The sequence below is a fragment of the Carex rostrata genome, chromosome 18 (assembly GCF_964058835.1).
Source record: "Carex rostrata chromosome 18, lpCarRost1.2, whole genome shotgun sequence".
In the NCBI taxonomy this organism is placed as follows: Eukaryota; Viridiplantae; Streptophyta; class Magnoliopsida; order Poales; family Cyperaceae; genus Carex; species Carex rostrata.
Window position 1 is genome coordinate 6,000,594 of NC_135935.1, and position 20,310 is coordinate 6,020,903.

General features: G+C 37.6%; 55 non-coding genes and 2 pseudogenes across 55 annotated transcripts; all 57 read left to right on the forward strand.

The window, feature by feature from the left end:
• Positions 1–113: 113 nt before the first annotated feature.
• On the forward strand, positions 114–232 carry LOC144569918 (5S ribosomal RNA). Its single transcript, XR_013516193.1, has one exon. It is a non-coding gene; the product is annotated as a 5S ribosomal RNA (ribosomal RNA).
• A 239-nt stretch (positions 233–471) lies between these two features.
• Positions 472–590, forward strand: LOC144570502 (5S ribosomal RNA). Its single transcript, XR_013516766.1, has one exon. It is a non-coding gene; the product is annotated as a 5S ribosomal RNA (ribosomal RNA).
• A 239-nt stretch (positions 591–829) lies between these two features.
• Positions 830–948, forward strand: LOC144569919 (5S ribosomal RNA). Its single transcript, XR_013516194.1, has one exon. It is a non-coding gene; the product is annotated as a 5S ribosomal RNA (ribosomal RNA).
• A 239-nt stretch (positions 949–1,187) lies between these two features.
• On the forward strand, positions 1,188–1,306 carry LOC144570503 (5S ribosomal RNA). The gene has a single exon (XR_013516767.1). It is a non-coding gene; the product is annotated as a 5S ribosomal RNA (ribosomal RNA).
• A 239-nt stretch (positions 1,307–1,545) lies between these two features.
• On the forward strand, positions 1,546–1,649 carry LOC144570777 (5S ribosomal RNA; annotated as a pseudogene).
• A 239-nt stretch (positions 1,650–1,888) lies between these two features.
• Positions 1,889–2,007, forward strand: LOC144569920 (5S ribosomal RNA). Its single transcript, XR_013516195.1, has one exon. It is a non-coding gene; the product is annotated as a 5S ribosomal RNA (ribosomal RNA).
• Positions 2,008–2,246: 239 nt separating this feature from the next.
• Positions 2,247–2,365, forward strand: LOC144569921 (5S ribosomal RNA). The gene has a single exon (XR_013516196.1). It is a non-coding gene; the product is annotated as a 5S ribosomal RNA (ribosomal RNA).
• Positions 2,366–2,604: 239 nt separating this feature from the next.
• LOC144569922 (5S ribosomal RNA) lies at positions 2,605–2,723 on the forward strand. The gene has a single exon (XR_013516197.1). It is a non-coding gene; the product is annotated as a 5S ribosomal RNA (ribosomal RNA).
• A 239-nt stretch (positions 2,724–2,962) lies between these two features.
• Positions 2,963–3,081, forward strand: LOC144569924 (5S ribosomal RNA). The gene has a single exon (XR_013516199.1). It is a non-coding gene; the product is annotated as a 5S ribosomal RNA (ribosomal RNA).
• A 239-nt stretch (positions 3,082–3,320) lies between these two features.
• On the forward strand, positions 3,321–3,439 carry LOC144570670 (5S ribosomal RNA). The gene has a single exon (XR_013516928.1). It is a non-coding gene; the product is annotated as a 5S ribosomal RNA (ribosomal RNA).
• Positions 3,440–3,678: 239 nt separating this feature from the next.
• On the forward strand, positions 3,679–3,797 carry LOC144569925 (5S ribosomal RNA). The gene has a single exon (XR_013516200.1). It is a non-coding gene; the product is annotated as a 5S ribosomal RNA (ribosomal RNA).
• Positions 3,798–4,036: 239 nt separating this feature from the next.
• LOC144570717 (5S ribosomal RNA) lies at positions 4,037–4,155 on the forward strand. The gene has a single exon (XR_013516972.1). It is a non-coding gene; the product is annotated as a 5S ribosomal RNA (ribosomal RNA).
• A 239-nt stretch (positions 4,156–4,394) lies between these two features.
• Positions 4,395–4,513, forward strand: LOC144569926 (5S ribosomal RNA). Its single transcript, XR_013516201.1, has one exon. It is a non-coding gene; the product is annotated as a 5S ribosomal RNA (ribosomal RNA).
• Positions 4,514–4,734: 221 nt separating this feature from the next.
• On the forward strand, positions 4,735–4,853 carry LOC144569927 (5S ribosomal RNA). The gene has a single exon (XR_013516202.1). It is a non-coding gene; the product is annotated as a 5S ribosomal RNA (ribosomal RNA).
• A 239-nt stretch (positions 4,854–5,092) lies between these two features.
• LOC144569928 (5S ribosomal RNA) lies at positions 5,093–5,211 on the forward strand. The gene has a single exon (XR_013516203.1). It is a non-coding gene; the product is annotated as a 5S ribosomal RNA (ribosomal RNA).
• A 239-nt stretch (positions 5,212–5,450) lies between these two features.
• LOC144570438 (5S ribosomal RNA) lies at positions 5,451–5,569 on the forward strand. Its single transcript, XR_013516703.1, has one exon. It is a non-coding gene; the product is annotated as a 5S ribosomal RNA (ribosomal RNA).
• Positions 5,570–5,807: 238 nt separating this feature from the next.
• Positions 5,808–5,926, forward strand: LOC144569929 (5S ribosomal RNA). The gene has a single exon (XR_013516204.1). It is a non-coding gene; the product is annotated as a 5S ribosomal RNA (ribosomal RNA).
• A 239-nt stretch (positions 5,927–6,165) lies between these two features.
• On the forward strand, positions 6,166–6,284 carry LOC144569930 (5S ribosomal RNA). The gene has a single exon (XR_013516205.1). It is a non-coding gene; the product is annotated as a 5S ribosomal RNA (ribosomal RNA).
• A 239-nt stretch (positions 6,285–6,523) lies between these two features.
• LOC144569931 (5S ribosomal RNA) lies at positions 6,524–6,642 on the forward strand. Its single transcript, XR_013516206.1, has one exon. It is a non-coding gene; the product is annotated as a 5S ribosomal RNA (ribosomal RNA).
• A 239-nt stretch (positions 6,643–6,881) lies between these two features.
• LOC144569932 (5S ribosomal RNA) lies at positions 6,882–7,000 on the forward strand. The gene has a single exon (XR_013516207.1). It is a non-coding gene; the product is annotated as a 5S ribosomal RNA (ribosomal RNA).
• Positions 7,001–7,239: 239 nt separating this feature from the next.
• On the forward strand, positions 7,240–7,358 carry LOC144569933 (5S ribosomal RNA). The gene has a single exon (XR_013516208.1). It is a non-coding gene; the product is annotated as a 5S ribosomal RNA (ribosomal RNA).
• Positions 7,359–7,597: 239 nt separating this feature from the next.
• On the forward strand, positions 7,598–7,716 carry LOC144569935 (5S ribosomal RNA). The gene has a single exon (XR_013516210.1). It is a non-coding gene; the product is annotated as a 5S ribosomal RNA (ribosomal RNA).
• A 239-nt stretch (positions 7,717–7,955) lies between these two features.
• Positions 7,956–8,074, forward strand: LOC144569936 (5S ribosomal RNA). The gene has a single exon (XR_013516211.1). It is a non-coding gene; the product is annotated as a 5S ribosomal RNA (ribosomal RNA).
• A 239-nt stretch (positions 8,075–8,313) lies between these two features.
• Positions 8,314–8,432, forward strand: LOC144569937 (5S ribosomal RNA). The gene has a single exon (XR_013516212.1). It is a non-coding gene; the product is annotated as a 5S ribosomal RNA (ribosomal RNA).
• A 239-nt stretch (positions 8,433–8,671) lies between these two features.
• LOC144570439 (5S ribosomal RNA) lies at positions 8,672–8,790 on the forward strand. The gene has a single exon (XR_013516704.1). It is a non-coding gene; the product is annotated as a 5S ribosomal RNA (ribosomal RNA).
• A 239-nt stretch (positions 8,791–9,029) lies between these two features.
• LOC144569938 (5S ribosomal RNA) lies at positions 9,030–9,148 on the forward strand. Its single transcript, XR_013516213.1, has one exon. It is a non-coding gene; the product is annotated as a 5S ribosomal RNA (ribosomal RNA).
• A 239-nt stretch (positions 9,149–9,387) lies between these two features.
• LOC144570718 (5S ribosomal RNA) lies at positions 9,388–9,506 on the forward strand. The gene has a single exon (XR_013516973.1). It is a non-coding gene; the product is annotated as a 5S ribosomal RNA (ribosomal RNA).
• Positions 9,507–9,745: 239 nt separating this feature from the next.
• On the forward strand, positions 9,746–9,864 carry LOC144569939 (5S ribosomal RNA). Its single transcript, XR_013516214.1, has one exon. It is a non-coding gene; the product is annotated as a 5S ribosomal RNA (ribosomal RNA).
• A 221-nt stretch (positions 9,865–10,085) lies between these two features.
• On the forward strand, positions 10,086–10,204 carry LOC144570440 (5S ribosomal RNA). Its single transcript, XR_013516705.1, has one exon. It is a non-coding gene; the product is annotated as a 5S ribosomal RNA (ribosomal RNA).
• A 239-nt stretch (positions 10,205–10,443) lies between these two features.
• LOC144569940 (5S ribosomal RNA) lies at positions 10,444–10,562 on the forward strand. Its single transcript, XR_013516215.1, has one exon. It is a non-coding gene; the product is annotated as a 5S ribosomal RNA (ribosomal RNA).
• A 239-nt stretch (positions 10,563–10,801) lies between these two features.
• On the forward strand, positions 10,802–10,920 carry LOC144570719 (5S ribosomal RNA). Its single transcript, XR_013516974.1, has one exon. It is a non-coding gene; the product is annotated as a 5S ribosomal RNA (ribosomal RNA).
• Positions 10,921–11,159: 239 nt separating this feature from the next.
• Positions 11,160–11,278, forward strand: LOC144569941 (5S ribosomal RNA). Its single transcript, XR_013516216.1, has one exon. It is a non-coding gene; the product is annotated as a 5S ribosomal RNA (ribosomal RNA).
• Positions 11,279–11,499: 221 nt separating this feature from the next.
• On the forward strand, positions 11,500–11,618 carry LOC144569942 (5S ribosomal RNA). Its single transcript, XR_013516217.1, has one exon. It is a non-coding gene; the product is annotated as a 5S ribosomal RNA (ribosomal RNA).
• Positions 11,619–11,867: 249 nt separating this feature from the next.
• LOC144570506 (5S ribosomal RNA) lies at positions 11,868–11,986 on the forward strand. The gene has a single exon (XR_013516769.1). It is a non-coding gene; the product is annotated as a 5S ribosomal RNA (ribosomal RNA).
• A 239-nt stretch (positions 11,987–12,225) lies between these two features.
• On the forward strand, positions 12,226–12,344 carry LOC144569943 (5S ribosomal RNA). The gene has a single exon (XR_013516218.1). It is a non-coding gene; the product is annotated as a 5S ribosomal RNA (ribosomal RNA).
• Positions 12,345–12,583: 239 nt separating this feature from the next.
• On the forward strand, positions 12,584–12,702 carry LOC144569944 (5S ribosomal RNA). The gene has a single exon (XR_013516219.1). It is a non-coding gene; the product is annotated as a 5S ribosomal RNA (ribosomal RNA).
• A 221-nt stretch (positions 12,703–12,923) lies between these two features.
• Positions 12,924–13,042, forward strand: LOC144569946 (5S ribosomal RNA). The gene has a single exon (XR_013516221.1). It is a non-coding gene; the product is annotated as a 5S ribosomal RNA (ribosomal RNA).
• A 249-nt stretch (positions 13,043–13,291) lies between these two features.
• On the forward strand, positions 13,292–13,410 carry LOC144570507 (5S ribosomal RNA). The gene has a single exon (XR_013516770.1). It is a non-coding gene; the product is annotated as a 5S ribosomal RNA (ribosomal RNA).
• Positions 13,411–13,649: 239 nt separating this feature from the next.
• Positions 13,650–13,768, forward strand: LOC144569947 (5S ribosomal RNA). The gene has a single exon (XR_013516222.1). It is a non-coding gene; the product is annotated as a 5S ribosomal RNA (ribosomal RNA).
• A 239-nt stretch (positions 13,769–14,007) lies between these two features.
• LOC144569948 (5S ribosomal RNA) lies at positions 14,008–14,126 on the forward strand. The gene has a single exon (XR_013516223.1). It is a non-coding gene; the product is annotated as a 5S ribosomal RNA (ribosomal RNA).
• Positions 14,127–14,365: 239 nt separating this feature from the next.
• LOC144569949 (5S ribosomal RNA) lies at positions 14,366–14,484 on the forward strand. Its single transcript, XR_013516224.1, has one exon. It is a non-coding gene; the product is annotated as a 5S ribosomal RNA (ribosomal RNA).
• A 239-nt stretch (positions 14,485–14,723) lies between these two features.
• Positions 14,724–14,842, forward strand: LOC144569950 (5S ribosomal RNA). The gene has a single exon (XR_013516225.1). It is a non-coding gene; the product is annotated as a 5S ribosomal RNA (ribosomal RNA).
• Positions 14,843–15,081: 239 nt separating this feature from the next.
• LOC144570789 (5S ribosomal RNA) lies at positions 15,082–15,185 on the forward strand (annotated as a pseudogene).
• Positions 15,186–15,424: 239 nt separating this feature from the next.
• Positions 15,425–15,543, forward strand: LOC144569951 (5S ribosomal RNA). The gene has a single exon (XR_013516226.1). It is a non-coding gene; the product is annotated as a 5S ribosomal RNA (ribosomal RNA).
• A 224-nt stretch (positions 15,544–15,767) lies between these two features.
• Positions 15,768–15,886, forward strand: LOC144569952 (5S ribosomal RNA). The gene has a single exon (XR_013516227.1). It is a non-coding gene; the product is annotated as a 5S ribosomal RNA (ribosomal RNA).
• A 239-nt stretch (positions 15,887–16,125) lies between these two features.
• On the forward strand, positions 16,126–16,244 carry LOC144570720 (5S ribosomal RNA). Its single transcript, XR_013516975.1, has one exon. It is a non-coding gene; the product is annotated as a 5S ribosomal RNA (ribosomal RNA).
• A 239-nt stretch (positions 16,245–16,483) lies between these two features.
• LOC144569953 (5S ribosomal RNA) lies at positions 16,484–16,602 on the forward strand. Its single transcript, XR_013516228.1, has one exon. It is a non-coding gene; the product is annotated as a 5S ribosomal RNA (ribosomal RNA).
• A 221-nt stretch (positions 16,603–16,823) lies between these two features.
• LOC144569955 (5S ribosomal RNA) lies at positions 16,824–16,942 on the forward strand. The gene has a single exon (XR_013516229.1). It is a non-coding gene; the product is annotated as a 5S ribosomal RNA (ribosomal RNA).
• A 239-nt stretch (positions 16,943–17,181) lies between these two features.
• LOC144570508 (5S ribosomal RNA) lies at positions 17,182–17,300 on the forward strand. Its single transcript, XR_013516771.1, has one exon. It is a non-coding gene; the product is annotated as a 5S ribosomal RNA (ribosomal RNA).
• A 239-nt stretch (positions 17,301–17,539) lies between these two features.
• Positions 17,540–17,658, forward strand: LOC144569956 (5S ribosomal RNA). Its single transcript, XR_013516230.1, has one exon. It is a non-coding gene; the product is annotated as a 5S ribosomal RNA (ribosomal RNA).
• Positions 17,659–17,897: 239 nt separating this feature from the next.
• On the forward strand, positions 17,898–18,016 carry LOC144569958 (5S ribosomal RNA). Its single transcript, XR_013516232.1, has one exon. It is a non-coding gene; the product is annotated as a 5S ribosomal RNA (ribosomal RNA).
• Positions 18,017–18,255: 239 nt separating this feature from the next.
• LOC144569959 (5S ribosomal RNA) lies at positions 18,256–18,374 on the forward strand. The gene has a single exon (XR_013516233.1). It is a non-coding gene; the product is annotated as a 5S ribosomal RNA (ribosomal RNA).
• Positions 18,375–18,613: 239 nt separating this feature from the next.
• On the forward strand, positions 18,614–18,732 carry LOC144570587 (5S ribosomal RNA). The gene has a single exon (XR_013516848.1). It is a non-coding gene; the product is annotated as a 5S ribosomal RNA (ribosomal RNA).
• A 239-nt stretch (positions 18,733–18,971) lies between these two features.
• Positions 18,972–19,090, forward strand: LOC144569960 (5S ribosomal RNA). Its single transcript, XR_013516234.1, has one exon. It is a non-coding gene; the product is annotated as a 5S ribosomal RNA (ribosomal RNA).
• A 239-nt stretch (positions 19,091–19,329) lies between these two features.
• On the forward strand, positions 19,330–19,448 carry LOC144569961 (5S ribosomal RNA). Its single transcript, XR_013516235.1, has one exon. It is a non-coding gene; the product is annotated as a 5S ribosomal RNA (ribosomal RNA).
• Positions 19,449–19,687: 239 nt separating this feature from the next.
• On the forward strand, positions 19,688–19,806 carry LOC144569962 (5S ribosomal RNA). The gene has a single exon (XR_013516236.1). It is a non-coding gene; the product is annotated as a 5S ribosomal RNA (ribosomal RNA).
• Positions 19,807–20,045: 239 nt separating this feature from the next.
• LOC144569964 (5S ribosomal RNA) lies at positions 20,046–20,164 on the forward strand. The gene has a single exon (XR_013516238.1). It is a non-coding gene; the product is annotated as a 5S ribosomal RNA (ribosomal RNA).
• The last annotated feature ends 146 nt before the right edge of the window (positions 20,165–20,310 follow it).

A 20,310-nucleotide genomic window follows, 5' to 3' on the forward strand; every position in this document is an offset into this window, starting at 1 on the left:
ATTAAATTAAACTAAATTAAATTAGTTAGATAATTTTTGATGAAATTAAATCGGTTTTTAAATTAAAATAGTCGTTATTTGCGTTTAAGTAGAGGTTTGAGTCATTCTATAACGGATGCGATCATACCAGCACTAAAGCACCGGATCCCATCGGAACTCCGCAGTTAAGCGTGCTTGGGCAGGAGTAGTACTAGGATGGGTGACCTCCTGGGAAGTCCCTGTGTTGCATTCCTTTTTATTTTATTTTATTTTATTTTTTGTTGCCGCGCGTCGCACCCGCAAATGGCGTAATTCTGTATATGAGCGCACGAGGCGGTTGTCTCGGAGTTTTATCGAATTATGGAATTTTAACTTGTAAATTAAATTAAATTAAATTAAATTAGTTAGATAATTTTTGATGAAATTAAATCGGTTTTTAAATTAAAATAGTCGTTATTTGCGTTTAAGTAGAGGTTTGAGTCATTCTATAACAGATGCGATCATACCAGCACTAAAGCACCGGATCCCATCGGAACTCCGCAGTTAAGCGTGCTTGGGCAGGAGTAGTACTAGGATGGGTGACCTCCTGGGAAGTCCCTGTGTTGCATTCCTTTTTATTTTATTTTATTTTATTTTTTGTTGCCGCGCGTCGCACCCGCAAATGGCGTAATTCTGTATATGAGCGCACGAGGCGGTTGTCTCAGAATTTTATCGAATTATGGAATTTTAACTTGTAAATTAAATTAAACTAAATTAAATTAGTTAGATAATTTTTGATGAAATTAAATCGGTTTTTAAATTAAAATAGTCGTTATTTGCGTTTAAGTAGAGGTTTGAGTCATTCTATAACGGATGCGATCATACCAGCACTAAAGCACCGGATCCCATCGGAACTCCGCAGTTAAGCGTGCTTGGGCAGGAGTAGTACTAGGATGGGTGACCTCCTGGGAAGTCCCTGTGTTGCATTCCTTTTTATTTTATTTTATTTTATTTTTTGTTGCCGCGCGTCGCACCCGCAAATGGCGTAATTCTGTATATGAGCGCACGAGGCGGTTGTCTCGGAGTTTTATCGAATTATGGAATTTTAACTTGTAAATTAAATTAAATTAAATTAAATTAGTTAGATAATTTTTGATGAAATTAAATCGGTTTTTAAATTAAAATAGTCGTTATTTGCGTTTAAGTAGAGGTTTGAGTCATTCTATAACAGATGCGATCATACCAGCACTAAAGCACCGGATCCCATCGGAACTCCGCAGTTAAGCGTGCTTGGGCAGGAGTAGTACTAGGATGGGTGACCTCCTGGGAAGTCCCTGTGTTGCATTCCTTTTTATTTTATTTTATTTTATTTTTTGTTGCCGCGCGTCGCACCCGCAAATGGCGTAATTCTGTATATGAGCGCACGAGGCGGTTGTCTCGGAGTTTTATCGAATTATGGAATTTTAACTTGTAAATTAAATTAAATTAAATTAAATTAGTTAGATAATTTTTGATGAAATTAAATCGGTTTTTAAATTAAAATAGTCGTTATTTGCGTTTAAGTAGAGGTTTGAGTCATTCTATAACGGATGCGATCATACCAGCACTAAAGCACCGGATCCCATCGGAACTCCGCAGTTAAGCGTGCTTGGGCATGGGTGACCTCCTGGGAAGTCCCTGTGTTGCATTCCTTTTTATTTTATTTTATTTTATTTTTTGTTGCCGCGCGTCGTACCCGCAAATGGCGTAATTCTGTATATGAGCGCACGAGGCGGTTGTCTCGGAGTTTTATCGAATTATGGAATTTTAACTTGTAAATTAAATTAAAATAAATTAAATTAGTTAGATAATTTTTGATGAAATTAAATCGGTTTTTAAATTAAAATAGTCGTTATTTGCGTTTAAGTAGAGGTTTGAGTCATTCTATAACGGATGCGATCATACCAGCACTAAAGCACCGGATCCCATCGGAACTCCGCAGTTAAGCGTGCTTGGGCAGGAGTAGTACTAGGATGGGTGACCTCCTGGGAAGTCCCTGTGTTGCATTCCTTTTTATTTTATTTTATTTTATTTTTTGTTGCCGCGCGTCGCACCCGCAAATGGCGTAATTCTGTATATGAGCGCACGAGGCGGTTGTCTCGGAGTTTTATCGAATTATGGAATTTTAACTTGTAAATTAAATTAAAATAAATTAAATTAGTTAGATAATTTTTGATGAAATTAAATCGGTTTTTAAATTAAAATAGTCGTTATTTGCGTTTAAGTAGAGGTTTGAGTCATTCTATAACGGATGCGATCATACCAGCACTAAAGCACCGGATCCCATCGGAACTCCGCAGTTAAGCGTGCTTGGGCAGGAGTAGTACTAGGATGGGTGACCTCCTGGGAAGTCCCTGTGTTGCATTCCTTTTTATTTTATTTTATTTTATTTTTTGTTGCCGCGCGTCGCACCCGCAAATGGCGTAATTCTGTATATGAGCGCACGAGGCGGTTGTCTCGGAGTTTTATCGAATTAAGGAATTTTAACTTGTAAATTAAATTAAAATAAATTAAATTAGTTAGATAATTTTTGATGAAATTAAATCGGTTTTTAAATTAAAATAGTCGTTATTTGCGTTTAAGTAGAGGTTTGAGTCATTCTATAACGGATGCGATCATACCAGCACTAAAGCACCGGATCCCATCGGAACTCCGCAGTTAAGCGTGCTTGGGCAGGAGTAGTACTAGGATGGGTGACCTCCTGGGAAGTCCCTGTGTTGCATTCCTTTTTATTTTATTTTATTTTATTTTTTGTTGCCGCGCGTCGCACCCGCAAATGGCGTAATTCTGTATATGAGCGCACGAGGCGGTTGTCTCGGAGTTTTATCGAATTATGGAATTTTAACTTGTAAATTAAATTAAATTAAATTAAATTAGTTAGATAATTTTTGATGAAATTAAATCGGTTTTTAAATTAAAATAGTCGTTATTTGCGTTTAAGTAGAGGTTTGAGTCATTCTATAACGGATGCGATCATACCAGCACTAAAGCACCGGATCCCATCGGAACTCCGCAGTTAAGCGTGCTTGGGCAGGAGTAGTACTAGGATGGGTGACCTCCTGGGAAGTCCCTGTGTTGCATTCCTTTTTATTTTATTTTATTTTATTTTTTGTTGTCGCGCGTCGCACCCGCAAATGGCGTAATTCTGTATATGAGCGCACGGGGCGGTTGTCTCGGAGTTTTATCGAATTATGGAATTTTAACTTGTAAATTAAATTAAATTAAATTAAATTAGTTAGATAATTTTTGATGAAATTAAATCGGTTTTTAAATTAAAATAGTCGTTATTTGCGTTTAAGTAGAGGTTTGAGTCATTCTATAACGGATGCGATCATACCAGCACTAAAGCACCGGATCCCATCGGAACTCCGCAGTTAAACGTGCTTGGGTAGGAGTAGTACTAGGATGGGTGACCTCCTGGGAAGTCCCTGTGTTGCATTCCTTTTTATTTTATTTTATTTTTTTTTTTGTTGCCGCGCGTCGCACCCGCAAATGGCGTAATTCTGTATATGAGCGCACGAGGCGGTTGTCTCGGAGTTTTATCGAATTATGGAATTTTAACTTGTAAGTTAAATTAAATTAAATTAAATTAGTTAGATAATTTTTGATGAAATTAAATCGGTTTTTAAATTAAAATAGTCGTTATTTGCGTTTAAGTAGAGGTTTGAGTCATTCTATAACGGATGCGATCATACCAGCACTAAAGCACCGGATCCCATCGGAACTCCGCAGTTAAGCGTGCTTGGGCAGGAGTAGTACTAGGATGGGTGACCTCCTGGGAAGTCCCTGTGTTGCATTCCTTTTTATTTTATTTTATTTTATTTTTTGTTGCCGCGCGTCGCACCCGCAAATGGCGTAATTCTGTATATGAGCGCACGAGGCGGTTGTCTCAGAGTTTTATCGAATTATGGAATTTTAACTTGTAAATTAAATTAAACTAAATTAAATTAGTTAGATAATTTTTGATGAAATTAAATCGGTTTTTAAATTAAAATAGTCGTTATTTGCGTTTAAGTAGAGGTTTGAGTCATTCTATAACGGATGCGATCATACCAGCACTAAAGCACCGGATCCCATCGGAACTACGCAGTTAAGCGTGCTTGGGCAGGAGTAGTACTAGGATGGGTGACCTCCTGGGAAGTCCCTGTGTTGCATTCCTTTTTATTTTATTTTATTTTATTTTTTGTTGCCGCGCGTCGCACCCGCAAATGGCGTAATTCTGTATATGAGCGCACGAGGCGGTTGTCTCGGAGTTTTATCGAATTATGGAATTTTAACTTGTAAATTAAATTAAATTAAATTAAATTAGTTAGATAATTTTTGATGAAATTAAATCGGTTTTTAAATTAAAATAGTCGTTATTTGCGTTTAAGTAGAGGTTTGAGTCATTCTATAACGGATGCGATCATACCAGCACTAAAGCACCGGATCCCATCGGAACTCCGCAGTTAAGCGTGCTTGGGCAGGAGTAGTACTAGGATGGGTGACCTCCTGGGAAGTCCCTGTGTTGCATTCCTTTTTATTTTATTTTATTTTATTTTTTGTTGCCGCGCGTCGCACCCGCAAATGGCGCACGAGGCGGTTGTCTCGGAGTTTTATCGAATTATGGAATTTTAACTTGTAAATTAAATTAAATTAAATTAAATTAGTTAGATAATTTTTGATGAAATTAAATCGGTTTTTAAATTAAAATAGTCGTTATTTGCGTTTAAGTAGAGGTTTGAGTCATTCTATAACGGATGCGATCATACCAGCACTAAAGCACCGGATCCCATCGGAACTCCGCAGTTAAGCGTGCTTGGGCAGGAGTAGTACTAGGATGGGTGACCTCCTGGGAAGTCCCTGTGTTGCATTCCTTTTTATTTTATTTTATTTTATTTTTTGTTGCCGCGCGTCGCACCCGCAAATGGCGTAATTCTGTATATGAGCGCACGAGGCGGTTGTCTCGGAGTTTTATCGAATTATGGAATTTTAACTTGTAAATTAAATTAAATTAAATTAAATTAGTTAGATAATTTTTGATGAAATTAAATCGGTTTTTAAATTAAAATAGTCGTTATTTGCGTTTAAGTAGAGGTTTGAGTCATTCTATAACGGATGCGATCATACCAGCACTAAAGCACCGGATCCCATCGGAACTCCGCAGTTAAGCGTGCTTGGGCAGGAGTAGTACTAGGATGGGTGACCTCCTGGGAAGTCCCTGTGTTGCATTCCTTTTTATTTTATTTTATTTTATTTTTTGTTGTCGCGCGTCGCACCCGGAAATGGCGTAATTCTGTATATGAGCGCACGAGGCGGTTGTCTCGGAGTTTTATCGAATTATGGAATTTTAACTTGTAAATTAAATTAAATTAAATTAAATTAGTTAGATAATTTTTGATGAAATTAAATCGGTTTTTAAATTAAAATAGTCGTTATTTGCGTTTAAGTAGAGGTTTGAGTCATTCTATAACGGATGCGATCATACCAGCACTAAAGCACCGGATCCCATCGGAACTCCGCAGTTAAACGTGCTTGGGCAGGAGTAGTACTAGGATGGGTGACCTCCTGGGAAGTCCCTGTGTTGCATTCCTTTTTATTTTATTTTTTTTTTTTTTTGTTGCCGTGCGTCGCACCCGCAAATGGCGTAATTCTGTATATGAGCGCACGAGGCGGTTGTCTCGGAGTTTTATCGAATTATGGAATTTTAACTTGTAAGTTAAATTAAATTAAATTAAATTAGTTAGATAATTTTTGATGAAATTAAATCGGTTTTTAAATTAAAATAGTCGTTATTTGCGTTTAAGTAGAGGTTTGAGTCATTCTATAACGGATGCGATCATACCAGCACTAAAGCACCGGATCCCATCGGAACTCCGCAGTTAAGCGTGCTTGGGCAGGAGTAGTACTAGGATGGGTGACCTCCTGGGAAGTCCCTGTGTTGCATTCCTTTTTATTTTATTTTATTTTATTTTTTGTTGCCGCGCGTCGCACCCGCAAATGGCGTAATTCTGTATATGAGCGCACGAGGCGGTTGTCTCAGAGTTTTATCGAATTATGGAATTTTAACTTGTAAATTAAATTAAACTAAATTAAATTAGTTAGATAATTTTTGATGAAATTAAATCGGTTTTTAAATTAAAATAGTCGTTATTTGCGTTTAAGTAGAGGTTTGAGTCATTCTATAACGGATGCGATCATACCAGCACTAAAGCACCGGATCCCATCGGAACTCCGCAGTTAAGCGTGCTTGGGCAGGAGTAGTACTAGGATGGGTGACCTCCTGGGAAGTCCCTGTGTTGCATTCCTTTTTATTTTATTTTATTTTATTTTTTGTTGTCGCGCGTCGCACCCGCAAATGGCGTAATTCTGTATATGAGCGCACGAGGCGGTTGTCTCGGAGTTTTATCGAATTATGGAATTTTAACTTGTAAGTTAAATTAAATTAAATTAAATTAGTTAGATAATTTTTGATGAAATTAAATCGGTTTTTAAATTAAAATAGTCGTTATTTGCGTTTAAGTAGAGGTTTGAGTCCTTCTATAACGGATGCGATCATACCAGCACTAAAGCACCGGATCCCATCGGAACTCCGCAGTTAAGCGTGCTTGGGCAGGAGTAGTACTAGGATGGGTGACCTCCTGGGAAGTCCCTGTGTTGCATTCCTTTTTATTTTATTTTATTTTATTTTTTGTTGCCGCGCGTCGCACCCGCAAATGGCGTAATTCTGTATATGAGCGCACGAGGCGGTTGTCTCGGAGTTTTATCGAATTATGGAATTTTAACTTGTAAGTTAAATTAAATTAAATTAAATTAGTTAGATAATTTTTCATGAAATTAAATCGGTTTTTAAATTAAAATAGTCGTTATTTGCGTTTAAGTAGAGGTTTGAGTCATTCTATAACGGATGCGATCATACCAGCACTAAAGCACCGGATCCCATCGGAACTCCGCAGTTAAGCGTGCTTGGGCAGGAGTAGTACTAGGATGGGTGACCTCCTGGGAAGTCCCTGTGTTGCATTCCTTTTTATTTTATTTTATTTTATTTTTTGTTGCCGCGCGTCGCACCCGCAAATGGCGTAATTCTGTATATGAGCGCACGAGGCGGTTGTCTCGGAGTTTTATCGAATTATGGAATTTTAACTTGTAAATTAAATTAAATTAAATTAAATTAGTTAGATAATTTTTGATGAAATTAAATCGGTTTTTAAATTAAAATAGTCGTTATTTGCGTTTAAGTAGAGGTTTGAGTCATTCTATAACGGATGCGATCATACCAGCACTAAAGCACCGGATCCCATCGGAACTCCGCAGTTAAGCGTGCTTGGGCAGGAGTAGTACTAGGATGGGTGACCTCCTGGGAAGTCCCTGTGTTGCATTCCTTTTTATTTTATTTTATTTTATTTTTTGTTGCCGCGCGTCGCACCCGCAAATGGCGTAATTCTGTATATGAGCGCACGAGGCGGTTGTCTCAGAGTTTTATCGAATTATGGAATTTTAACTTGTAAATTAAATTAAATTAAATTAAATTAGTTAGATAATTTTTGATGAAATTAAATCGGTTTTTAAATTAAAATAGTCGTTATTTGCGTTTAAGTAGAGGTTTGAGTCCTTCTATAACGGATGCGATCATACCAGCACTAAAGCACCGGATCCCATCGGAACTCCGCAGTTAAGCGTGCTTGGGCAGGAGTAGTACTAGGATGGGTGACCTCCTGGGAAGTCCCTGTGTTGCATTCCTTTTTATTTTATTTTATTTTATTTTTTGTTGCCGCGCGTCGCACCCGCAAATGGCGTAATTCTGTATATGAGCGCACGAGGCGGTTGTCTCGGAGTTTTATCGAATTATGGAATTTTAACTTGTAAGTTAAATTAAATTAAATTAAATTAGTTAGATAATTTTTGATGAAATTAAATCGGTTTTTAAATTAAAATAGTCGTTATTTGCGTTTAAGTAGAGGTTTGAGTCATTCTATAACGGATGCGATCATACCAGCACTAAAGCACCGGATCCCATCGGAACTCCGCAGTTAAGCGTGCTTGGGCAGGAGTAGTACTAGGATGGGTGACCTCCTGGGAAGTCCCTGTGTTGCATTCCTTTTTATTTTATTTTATTTTATTTTTTGTTGCCGCGCGTCGCACCCGCAAATGGCGTAATTCTGTATATGAGCGCACGAGGCGGTTGTCTCGGAGTTTTATCGAATTATGGAATTTTAACTTGTAAATTAAATTAAATTAAATTAAATTAGTTAGATAATTTTTGATGAAATTAAATCGGTTTTTAAATTAAAATAGTCGTTATTTGCGTTTAAGTAGAGGTTTGAGTCATTCTATAACGGATGCGATCATACCAGCACTAAAGCACCGGATCCCATCGGAACTCCGCAGTTAAGCGTGCTTGGGCAGGAGTAGTACTAGGATGGGTGACCTCCTGGGAAGTCCCTGTGTTGCATTCCTTTTTATTTTATTTTATTTTATTTTTTGTTGTCGCGCGTCGCACCCGCAAATGGCGTAATTCTGTATATGAGCGCACGAGGCGGTTGTCTCGGAGTTTTATCGAATTATGGAATTTTAACTTGTAAATTAAATTAAATTAAATTAAATTAGTTAGATAATTTTTGATGAAATTAAATCGGTTTTTAAATTAAAATAGTCGTTATTTGCGTTTAAGTAGAGGTTTGAGTCATTCTATAACGGATGCGATCATACCAGCACTAAAGCACCGGATCCCATCGGAACTCCGCAGTTAAACGTGCTTGGGCAGGAGTAGTACTAGGATGGGTGACCTCCTGGGAAGTCCCTGTGTTGCATTCCTTTTTATTTTATTTTATTTTTTTTTTTGTTGCCGCGCGTCGCACCCGCAAATGGCGTAATTCTGTATATGAGCGCACGAGGCGGTTGTCTCGGAGTTTTATCGAATTATGGAATTTTAACTTGTAAGTTAAATTAAATTAAATTAAATTAGTTAGATAATTTTTGATGAAATTAAATCGGTTTTTAAATTAAAATAGTCGTTATTTGCGTTTAAGTAGAGGTTTGAGTCATTCTATAACGGATGCGATCATACCAGCACTAAAGCACCGGATCCCATCGGAACTCCGCAGTTAAGCGTGCTTGGGCAGGAGTAGTACTAGGATGGGTGACCTCCTGGGAAGTCCCTGTGTTGCATTCCTTTTTATTTTATTTTATTTTATTTTTTGTTGCCGCGCGTCGCACCCGCAAATGGCGTAATTCTGTATATGAGCGCACGAGGCGGTTGTCTCAGAGTTTTATCGAATTATGGAATTTTAACTTGTAAATTAAATTAAACTAAATTAAATTAGTTAGATAATTTTTGATGAAATTAAATCGGTTTTTAAATTAAAATAGTCGTTATTTGCGTTTAAGTAGAGGTTTGAGTCATTCTATAACGGATGCGATCATACCAGCACTAAAGCACCGGATCCCATCGGAACTACGCAGTTAAGCGTGCTTGGGCAGGAGTAGTACTAGGATGGGTGACCTCCTGGGAAGTCCCTGTGTTGCATTCCTTTTTATTTTATTTTATTTTATTTTTTGTTGCCGCGCGTCGCACCCGCAAATGGCGTAATTCTGTATATGAGCGCACGAGGCGGTTGTCTCGGAGTTTTATCGAATTATGGAATTTTAACTTGTAAATTAAATTAAATTAAATTAAATTAGTTAGATAATTTTTGATGAAATTAAATCGGTTTTTAAATTAAAATAGTCGTTATTTGCGTTTAAGTAGAGGTTTGAGTCATTCTATAACGGATGCGATCATACCAGCACTAAAGCACCGGATCCCATCGGAACTCCGCAGTTAAGCGTGCTTGGGCAGGAGTAGTACTAGGATGGGTGACCTCCTGGGAAGTCCCTGTGTTGCATTCCTTTTTATTTTATTTTATTTTATTTTTTGTTGCCGCGCGTCGCACCCGCAAATGGCGCACGAGGCGGTTGTCTCGGAGTTTTATCGAATTATGGAATTTTAACTTGTAAATTAAATTAAATTAAATTAAATTAGTTAGATAATTTTTGATGAAATTAAATCGGTTTTTATATTAAAATAGTCGTTATTTGCGTTTAAGTAGAGGTTTGAGTCATTCTATAACGGATGCGATCATACCAGCACTAAAGCACCGGATCCCATCGGAACTCCGCAGTTAAACGTGCTTGGGCAGGAGTAGTACTAGGATGGGTGACCTCCTGGGAAGTCCCTGTGTTGCATTCCTTTTTATTTTATTTTATTTTTTTTTTTGTTGCCGCGCGTCGCACCCGCAAATGGCGTAATTCTGTATATGAGCGCACGAGGCGGTTGTCTCGGAGTTTTATCGAATTATGGAATTTTAACTTGTAAGTTAAATTAAATTAAATTAAATTAGTTAGATAATTTTTGATGAAATTAAATCGGTTTTTAAATTAAAATAGTCGTTATTTGCGTTTAAGTAGAGGTTTGAGTCATTCTATAACGGATGCGATCATACCAGCACTAAAGCACCGGATCCCATCGGAACTCCGCAGTTAAGCGTGCTTGGGCAGGAGTAGTACTAGGATGGGTGACCTCCTGGGAAGTCCCTGTGTTGCATTCCTTTTTATTTTATTTTATTTTATTTTTTGTTGCCGCGCGTCGCACCCGCAAATGGCGTAATTCTGTATATGAGCGCACGAGGCGGATGTCTCAGAGTTTTATCGAATTATGGAATTTTAACTTGTAAATTAAATTAAACTAAATTAAATTAGTTAGATAATTTTTGATGAAATTAAATCGGTTTTTAAATTAAAATAGTCGTTATTTGCGTTTAAGTAGAGGTTTGAGTCATTCTATAACGGATGCGATCATACCAGCACTAAAGCACCGGATCCCATCGGAACTACGCAGTTAAGCGTGCTTGGGCAGGAGTAGTACTAGGATGGGTGACCTCCTGGGAAGTCCCTGTGTTGCATTCCTTTTTATTTTATTTTATTTTATTTTTTGTTGCCGCGCGTCGCACCCGCAAATGGCGTAATTCTGTATATGAGCGCACGAGGCGGTTGTCTCGGAGTTTTATCGAATTATGGAATTTTAACTTGTAAATTAAATTAAATTAAATTAAATTAGTTAGATAATTTTTGATGAAATTAAATCGGTTTTTAAATTAAAATAGTCGTTATTTGCGTTTAAGTAGAGGTTTGAGTCATTCTATAACGGATGCGATCATACCAGCACTAAAGCACCGGATCCCATCGGAACTCCGCAGTTAAGCGTGCTTGGGCAGGAGTAGTACTAGGATGGGTGACCTCCTGGGAAGTCCCTGTGTTGCATTCCTTTTTATTTTATTTTATTTTATTTTTTGTTGCCGCGCGTCGCACCCGCAAATGGCGCACGAGGCGGTTGTCTCGGAGTTTTATCGAATTATGGAATTTTAACTTGTAAATTAAATTAAATTAAATTAAATTAGTTAGATAATTTTTGATGAAATTAAATCGGTTTTTATATTAAAATAGTCGTTATTTGCGTTTAAGTAGAGGTTTGAGTCATTCTATAACGGATGCGATCATACCAGCACTAAAGCACCGGATCCCATCGGAACTCCGCAGTTAAGCGTGCTTGGGCAGGAGTAGTACTAGGATGGGTGACCTCCTGGGAAGTCCCTGTGTTGCATTCCTTTTTATTTTATTTTATTTTATTTTTTGTTGCCGCGCGTCGCACCCGCAAATGGCGTAATTCTGTATATGAGCGCACGAGGCGGTTGTCTCGGAGTTTTATCGAATTATGGAATTTTAACTTGTAAATTAAATTAAATTAAATTAAATTAAATTAAATTAGTTAGATAATTTTTGATGAAATTAAATCGGTTTTTAAATTAAAATAGTCGTTATTTGCGTTTAAGTAGAGGTTTGAGTCATTCTATAACAGATGCGATCATACCAGCACTAAAGCACCGGATCCCATCGGAACTCCGCAGTTAAGCGTGCTTGGGCAGGAGTAGTACTAGGATGGGTGACCTCCTGGGAAGTCCCTGTGTTGCATTCCTTTTTATTTTATTTTATTTTATTTTTTGTTGCCGCGCGTCGCACCCGCAAATGGCGTAATTCTGTATATGAGCGCACGAGGCGGTTGTCTCAGAGTTTTATCGAATTATGGAATTTTAACTTGTAAATTAAATTAAACTAAATTAAATTAGTTAGATAATTTTTGATGAAATTAAATCGGTTTTTAAATTAAAATAGTCGTTATTTGCGTTTAAGTAGAGGTTTGAGTCATTCTATAACGGATGCGATCATACCAGCACTAAAGCACCGGATCCCATCGGAACTCCGCAGTTAAGCGTGCTTGGGCAGGAGTAGTACTAGGATGGGTGACCTCCTGGGAAGTCCCTGTGTTGCATTCCTTTTTATTTTATTTTATTTTATTTTTTGTTGTCGCGCGTCGCACCCGCAAATGGCGTAATTCTGTATATGAGCGCACGAGGCGGTTGTCTCGGAGTTTTATCGAATTATGGAATTTTAACTTGTAAATTAAATTAAATTAAATTAAATTAGTTAGATAATTTTTGATGAAATTAAATCGGTTTTTAAATTAAAATAGTCGTTATTTGCGTTTAAGTAGAGGTTTGAGTCCTTCTATAACGGATGCGATCATACCAGCACTAAAGCACCGGATCCCATCGGAACTCCGCAGTTAAGCGTGCTTGGGCAGGAGTAGTACTAGGATGGGTGACCTCCTGGGAAGTCCCTGTGTTGCATTCCTTTTTATTTTATTTTATTTTATTTTTTGTTGCCGCGCGTCGCACCCGCAAATGGCGCACGAGGCGGTTGTCTCGGAGTTTTATCGAATTATGGAATTTTAACTTGTAAATTAAATTAAATTAAATTAAATTAGTTAGATAATTTTTGATGAAATTAAATCGGTTTTTATATTAAAATAGTCGTTATTTGCGTTTAAGTAGAGGTTTGAGTCATTCTATAACGGATGCGATCATACCAGCACTAAAGCACCGGATCCCATCGGAACTCCGCAGTTAAGCGTGCTTGGGCAGGAGTAGTACTAGGATGGGTGACCTCCTGGGAAGTCCCTGTGTTGCATTCCTTTTTATTTTATTTTATTTTATTTTTTGTTGCCGCGCGTCGCACCCGCAAATGGCGTAATTCTGTATATGAGCGCACGAGGCGGTTGTCTCGGAGTTTTATCGAATTATGGAATTTTAACTTGTAAATTAAATTAAATTAAATTAAATTAAATTAAATTAGTTAGATAATTTTTGATGAAATTAAATCGGTTTTTAAATTAAAATAGTCGTTATTTGCGTTTAAGTAGAGGTTTGAGTCATTCTATAACAGATGCGATCATACCAGCACTAAAGCACCGGATCCCATCGGAACTCCGCAGTTAAGCGTGCTTGGGCAGGAGTAGTACTAGGATGGGTGACCTCCTGGGAAGTCCCTGTGTTGCATTCCTTTTTATTTTATTTTATTTTATTTTTTGTTGCCGCGCGTCGCACCCGCAAATGGCGTAATTCTGTATATGAGCGCACGAGGCGGTTGTCTCAGAGTTTTATCGAATTATGGAATTTTAACTTGTAAATTAAATTAAACTAAATTAAATTAGTTAGATAATTTTTGATGAAATTAAATCGGTTTTTAAATTAAAATAGTCGTTATTTGCGTTTAAGTAGAGGTTTGAGTCATTCTATAACGGATGCGATCATACCAGCACTAAAGCACCGGATCCCATCGGAACTCCGCAGTTAAGCGTGCTTGGGCAGGAGTAGTACTAGGATGGGTGACCTCCTGGGAAGTCCCTGTGTTGCATTCCTTTTTATTTTATTTTATTTTATTTTTTGTTGTCGCGCGTCGCACCCGCAAATGGCGTAATTCTGTATATGAGCGCACGAGGCGGTTGTCTCGGAGTTTTATCGAATTATGGAATTTTAACTTGTAAATTAAATTAAATTAAATTAAATTAGTTAGATAATTTTTGATGAAATTAAATCGGTTTTTAAATTAAAATAGTCGTTATTTGCGTTTAAGTAGAGGTTTGAGTCCTTCTATAACGGATGCGATCATACCAGCACTAAAGCACCGGATCCCATCGGAACTCCGCAGTTAAGCGTGCTTGGGCAGGAGTAGTACTAGGATGGGTGACCTCCTGGGAAGTCCCTGTGTTGCATTCCTTTTTATTTTATTTTATTTTATTTTTTGTTGCCGCGCGTCGCACCCGCAAATGGCGTAATTCTGTATATGAGCGCACGAGGCGGTTGTCTCGGAGTTTTATCGAATTATGGAATTTTAACTTGTAAGTTAAATTAAATTAAATTAAATTAGTTAGATAATTTTTGATGAAATTAAATCGGTTTTTAAATTAAAATAGTCGTTATTTGCGTTTAAGTAGAGGTTTGAGTCATTCTATAACGGATGCGATCATACCAGCACTAAAGCACCGGATCCCATCGGAACTCCGCAGTTAAGCGTGCTTGGGCAGGAGTAGTACTAGGATGGGTGACCTCCTGGGAAGTCCCTGTGTTGCATTCCTTTTTATTTTATTTTATTTTATTTTTTGTTGCCGCGCGTCGCACCCGCAAATGGCGTAATTCTGTATATGAGCGCACGAGGCGGTTGTCTCGGAGTTTTATCGAATTATGGAATTTTAACTTGTAAATTAAATTAAATTAAATTAAATTAGTTAGATAATTTTTGATGAAATTAAATCGGTTTTTAAATTAAAATAGTCGTTATTTGCGTTTAAGTAGAGGTTTGAGTCATTCTATAACGGATGCGATCATACCAGCACTAAAGCACCGGATCCCATCGGAACTCCGCAGTTAAGCGTGCTTGGGCAGGAGTAGTACTAGGATGGGTGACCTCCTGGGAAGTCCCTGTGTTGCATTCCTTTTTATTTTATTTTATTTTATTTTTTGTTGCCGCGCGTCGCACCCGCAAATGGCGTAATTCTGTATATGAGCGCACGAGGCGGTTGTCTCGGAGTTTTATCGAATTATGGAATTTTAACTTGTAAATTAAATTAAATTAAATTAAATTAGTTAGATAATTTTTGATGAAATTAAATCGGTTTTTAAATTAAAATAGTCGTTATTTGCGTTTAAGTAGAGGTTTGAGTCATTCTATAACGGATGCGATCATACCAGCACTAAAGCACCGGATCCCATCGGAACTCCGCAGTTAAGCGTGCTTGGGCATGGGTGACCTCCTGGGAAGTCCGTGTGTTGCATTCCTTTTTATTTTATTTTATTTTATTTTTTGTTGCCGCGCGTCGCACCCGCAAATGGCGTAATTCTGTATATGAGCGCACGAGGCGGTTGTCTCGGAGTTTTATCGAATTATGGAATTTTAACTTGTAAATTAAATTAAAATAAATTAAATTAGTTAGATAATTTTTGATGAAATTAAATCGGTTTTTAAATTAAAATAGTCGTTATTTGCGTTTAAGTAGAGGTTTGAGTCATTCTATAACGGATGCGATCATACCAGCACTAAAGCACCGGATCCCATCGGAACTCCGCAGTTAAGCGTGCTTGGGCAGGAGTAGTACTAGGATGGGTGACCTCCTGGGAAGTCCCTGTGTTGCATTCCTTTTTATTTTTTGTTGCCGCGCGTCGCACCCGCAAATGGCGTAATTCTGTATATGAGCGCACGAGGCGGTTGTCTCGGAGTTTTATCGAATTATGGAATTTTAACTTTTAAATTAAATTAAATTAAATTAAATTAGTTAGATAATTTTTGATGAAATTAAATCGGTTTTTAAATTAAAATAGTCGTTATTTGCGTTTAAGTAGAGGTTTGAGTCATTCTATAACGGATGCGATCATACCAGCACTAAAGCACCGGATCCCATCGGAACTCCGCAGTTAAGCGTGCTTGGGCAGGAGTAGTACTAGGATGGGTGACCTCCTGGGAAGTCCCTGTGTTGCATTCCTTTTTATTTTATTTTATTTTATTTTTTGTTGCCGCGCGTCGCACCCGCAAATGGCGTAATTCTGTATATGAGCGCACGAGGCGGTTGTCTCAGAGTTTTATCGAATTATGGAATTTTAACTTGTAAATTAAATTAAACTAAATTAAATTAGTTAGATAATTTTTGATGAAATTAAATCGGTTTTTAAATTAAAATAGTCGTTATTTGCGTTTAAGTAGAGGTTTGAGTCATTCTATAACGGATGCGATCATACCAGCACTAAAGCACCGGATCCCATCGGAACTACGCAGTTAAGCGTGCTTGGGCAGGAGTAGTACTAGGATGGGTGACCTCCTGGGAAGTCCCTGTGTTGCATTCCTTTTTATTTTATTTTATTTTATTTTTTGTTGCCGCGCGTCGCACCCGCAAATGGCGTAATTCTGTATATGAGCGCACGAGGCGGTTGTCTCGGAGTTTTATCGAATTATGGAATTTTAACTTGTAAATTAAATTAAATTAAATTAAATTAGTTAGATAATTTTTGATTAAATTAAATCGGTTTTTAAATTAAAATAGTCGTTATTTGCGTTTAAGTAGAGGTTTGAGTCATTCTATAACGGATGCGATCATACCAGCACTAAAGCACCGGATCCCATCGGAACTCCGCAGTTAAGCGTGCTTGGGCAGGAGTAGTACTAGGATGGGTGACCTCCTGGGAAGTCCCTGTGTTGCATTCCTTTTTATTTTATTTTATTTTATTTTTTGTTGCCGCGCGTCGCACCCGCAAATGGCGCACGAGGCGGTTGTCTCGGAGTTTTATCGAATTATGGAATTTTAACTTGTAAATTAAATTAAATTAAATTAAATTAGTTAGATAATTTTTGATGAAATTAAATCGGTTTTTAAATTAAAATAGTCGTTATTTGCGTTTAAGTAGAGGTTTGAGTCATTCTATAACGGATGCGATCATACCAGCACTAAAGCACCGGATCCCATCGGAACTCCGCAGTTAAGCGTGCTTGGGCAGGAGTAGTACTAGGATGGGTGACCTCCTGGGAAGTCCCTGTGTTGCATTCCTTTTTATTTTATTTTATTTTATTTTTTGTTGCCGCGCGTCGCACCCGCAAATGGCGTAATTCTGTATATGAGCGCACGAGGCGGTTGTCTCGGAGTTTTATCGAATTATGGAATTTTAACTTGTAAATTAAATTAAATTAAATTAAATTAGTTAGATAATTTTTGATGAAATTAAATCGGTTTTTAAATTAAAATAGTCGTTATTTGCGTTTAAGTAGAGGTTTGAGTCATTCTATAACAGATGCGATCATACCAGCACTAAAGCACCGGATCCCATCGGAACTCCGCAGTTAAGCGTGCTTGGGCAGGAGTAGTACTAGGATGGGTGACCTCCTGGGAAGTCCCTGTGTTGCATTCCTTTTTATTTTATTTTATTTTATTTTTTGTTGCCGCGCGTCGCACCCGCAAATGGCGTAATTCTGTATATGAGCGCACGAGGCGGTTGTCTCAGAGTTTTATCGAATTATGGAATTTTAACTTGTAAATTAAATTAAACTAAATTAAATTAGTTAGATAATTTTTGATGAAATTAAATCGGTTTTTAAATTAAAATAGTCGTTATTTGCGTTTAAGTAGAGGTTTGAGTCATTCTATAACGGATGCGATCATACCAGCACTAAAGCACCGGATCCCATCGGAACTCCGCAGTTAAGCGTGCTTGGGCAGGAGTAGTACTAGGATGGGTGACCTCCTGGGAAGTCCCTGTGTTGCATTCCTTTTTATTTTATTTTATTTTATTTTTTGTTGTCGCGCGTCGCACCCGCAAATGGCGTAATTCTGTATATGAGCGCACGAGGCGGTTGTCTCGGAGTTTTATCGAATTATGGAATTTTAACTTGTAAATTAAATTAAATTAAATTAAATTAGTTAGATAATTTTTGATGAAATTAAATCGGTTTTTAAATTAAAATAGTCGTTATTTGCGTTTAAGTAGAGGTTTGAGTCCTTCTATAACGGATGCGATCATACCAGCACTAAAGCACCGGATCCCATCGGAACTCCGCAGTTAAGCGTGCTTGGGCAGGAGTAGTACTAGGATGGGTGACCTCCTGGGAAGTCCCTGTGTTGCATTCCTTTTTATTTTATTTTATTTTATTTTTTGTTGCCGCGCGTCGCACCCGCAAATGGCGTAATTCTGTATATGAGCGCACGAGGCGGTTGTCTCGGAGTTTTATCGAATTATGGAATTTTAACTTGTAAGTTAAATTAAATTAAATTAAATTAGTTAGATAATTTTTGATGAAATTAAATCGGTTTTTAAATTAAAATAGTCGTTATTTGCGTTTAAGTAGAGGTTTGAGTCATTCTATAACGGATGCGATCATACCAGCACTAAAGCACCGGATCCCATCGGAACTCCGCAGTTAAGCGTGCTTGGGCAGGAGTAGTACTAGGATGGGTGACCTCCTGGGAAGTCCCTGTGTTGCATTCCTTTTTATTTTATTTTATTTTATTTTTTGTTGCCGCGCGTCGCACCCGCAAATGGCGTAATTCTGTATATGAGCGCACGAGGCGGTTGTCTCGGAGTTTTATCGAATTATGGAATTTTAACTTGTAAATTAAATTAAATTAAATTAAATTAGTTAGATAATTTTTGATGAAATTAAATCGGTTTTTAAATTAAAATAGTCGTTATTTGCGTTTAAGTAGAGGTTTGAGTCATTCTATAACGGATGCGATCATACCAGCACTAAAGCACCGGATCCCATCGGAACTCCGCAGTTAAGCGTGCTTGGGCAGGAGTAGTATTAGGATGGGTGACCTCCTGGGAAGTCCCTGTGTTGCATTCCTTTTTATTTTATTTTATTTTATTTTTTGTTGCCGCGCGTCGCACCCGCAAATGGCGTAATTCTGTATATGAGCGCACGAGGCGGTTGTCTCGGAGTTTTATCGAATTATGGAATTTTAACTTGTAAATTAAATTAAATTAAATTAAATTAGTTAGATAATTTTTGATGAAATTAAATCGGTTTTTAAATTAAAATAGTCGTTATTTGCGTTTAAGTAGAGGTTTGAGTCATTCTATAACGGATGCGATCATACCAGCACTAAAGCACCGGATCCCATCGGAACTCCGCAGTTAAGCGTGCTTGGGCAGGAGTAGTACTAGGATGGGTGACCTCCTGGGAAGTCCCTGTGTTGCATTCCTTTTTATTTTATTTTATTTTATTTTTTGTTGCCGCGCGTCGCACCCGCAAATGGCGTAATTCTGTATATGAGCGCACGAGGCGGTTGTCTCAGAGTTTTATCGAATTATGGAATTTTAACTTGTAAATTAAATTAAACTAAATTAAATTAGTTAGATAATTTTTGATGAAATTAAATCGGTTTTTAAATTAAAATAGTCGTTATTTGCGTTTAAGTAGAGGTTTGAGTCATTCTATAACGGATGCGATCATACCAGCACTAAAGCACCGGATCCCATCGGAACTCCGCAGTTAAGCGTGCTTGGGCAGGAGTAGTACTAGGATGGGTGACCTCCTGGGAAGTCCCTGTGTTGCATTCCTTTTTATTTTATTTTATTTTATTTTTTGTTGTCGCGCGTCGCACCCGCAAATGGCGTAATTCTGTATATGAGCGCACGAGGCGGTTGTCTCGGAGTTTTATCGAATTATGGAATTTTAACTTGTAAATTAAATTAAATTAAATTAAATTAGTTAGATAATTTTTGATGAAATTAAATCGGTTTTTAAATTAAAATAGTCGTTATTTGCGTTTAAGTAGAGGTTTGAGTCCTTCTATAACGGATGCGATCATACCAGCACTAAAGCACCGGATCCCATCGGAACTCCGCAGTTAAGCGTGCTTGGGCAGGAGTAGTACTAGGATGGGTGACCTCCTGGGAAGTCCCTGTGTTGCATTCCTTTTTATTTTATTTTATTTTATTTTTTGTTGCCGCGCGTCGCACCCGCAAATGGCGTAATTCTGTATATGAGCGCACGAGGCGGTTGTCTCGGAGTTTTATCGAATTATGGAATTTTAACTTGTAAGTTAAATTAAATTAAATTAAATTAGTTAGATAATTTTTGATGAAATTAAATCGGTTTTTAAATTAAAATAGTCGTTATTTGCGTTTAAGTAGAGGTTTGAGTCATTCTATAACGGATGCGATCATACCAGCACTAAAGCACCGGATCCCATCGGAACTCCGCAGTTAAGCGTGCTTGGGCAGGAGTAGTACTAGGATGGGTGACCTCCTGGGAAGTCCCTGTGTTGCATTCCTTTTTATTTTATTTTATTTTATTTTTTGTTGCCGCGCGTCGCACCCGCAAATGGCGTAATTCTGTATATGAGCGCACGAGGCGGTTGTCTCGGAGTTTTATCGAATTATGGAATTTTAACTTGTAAATTAAATTAAATTAAATTAA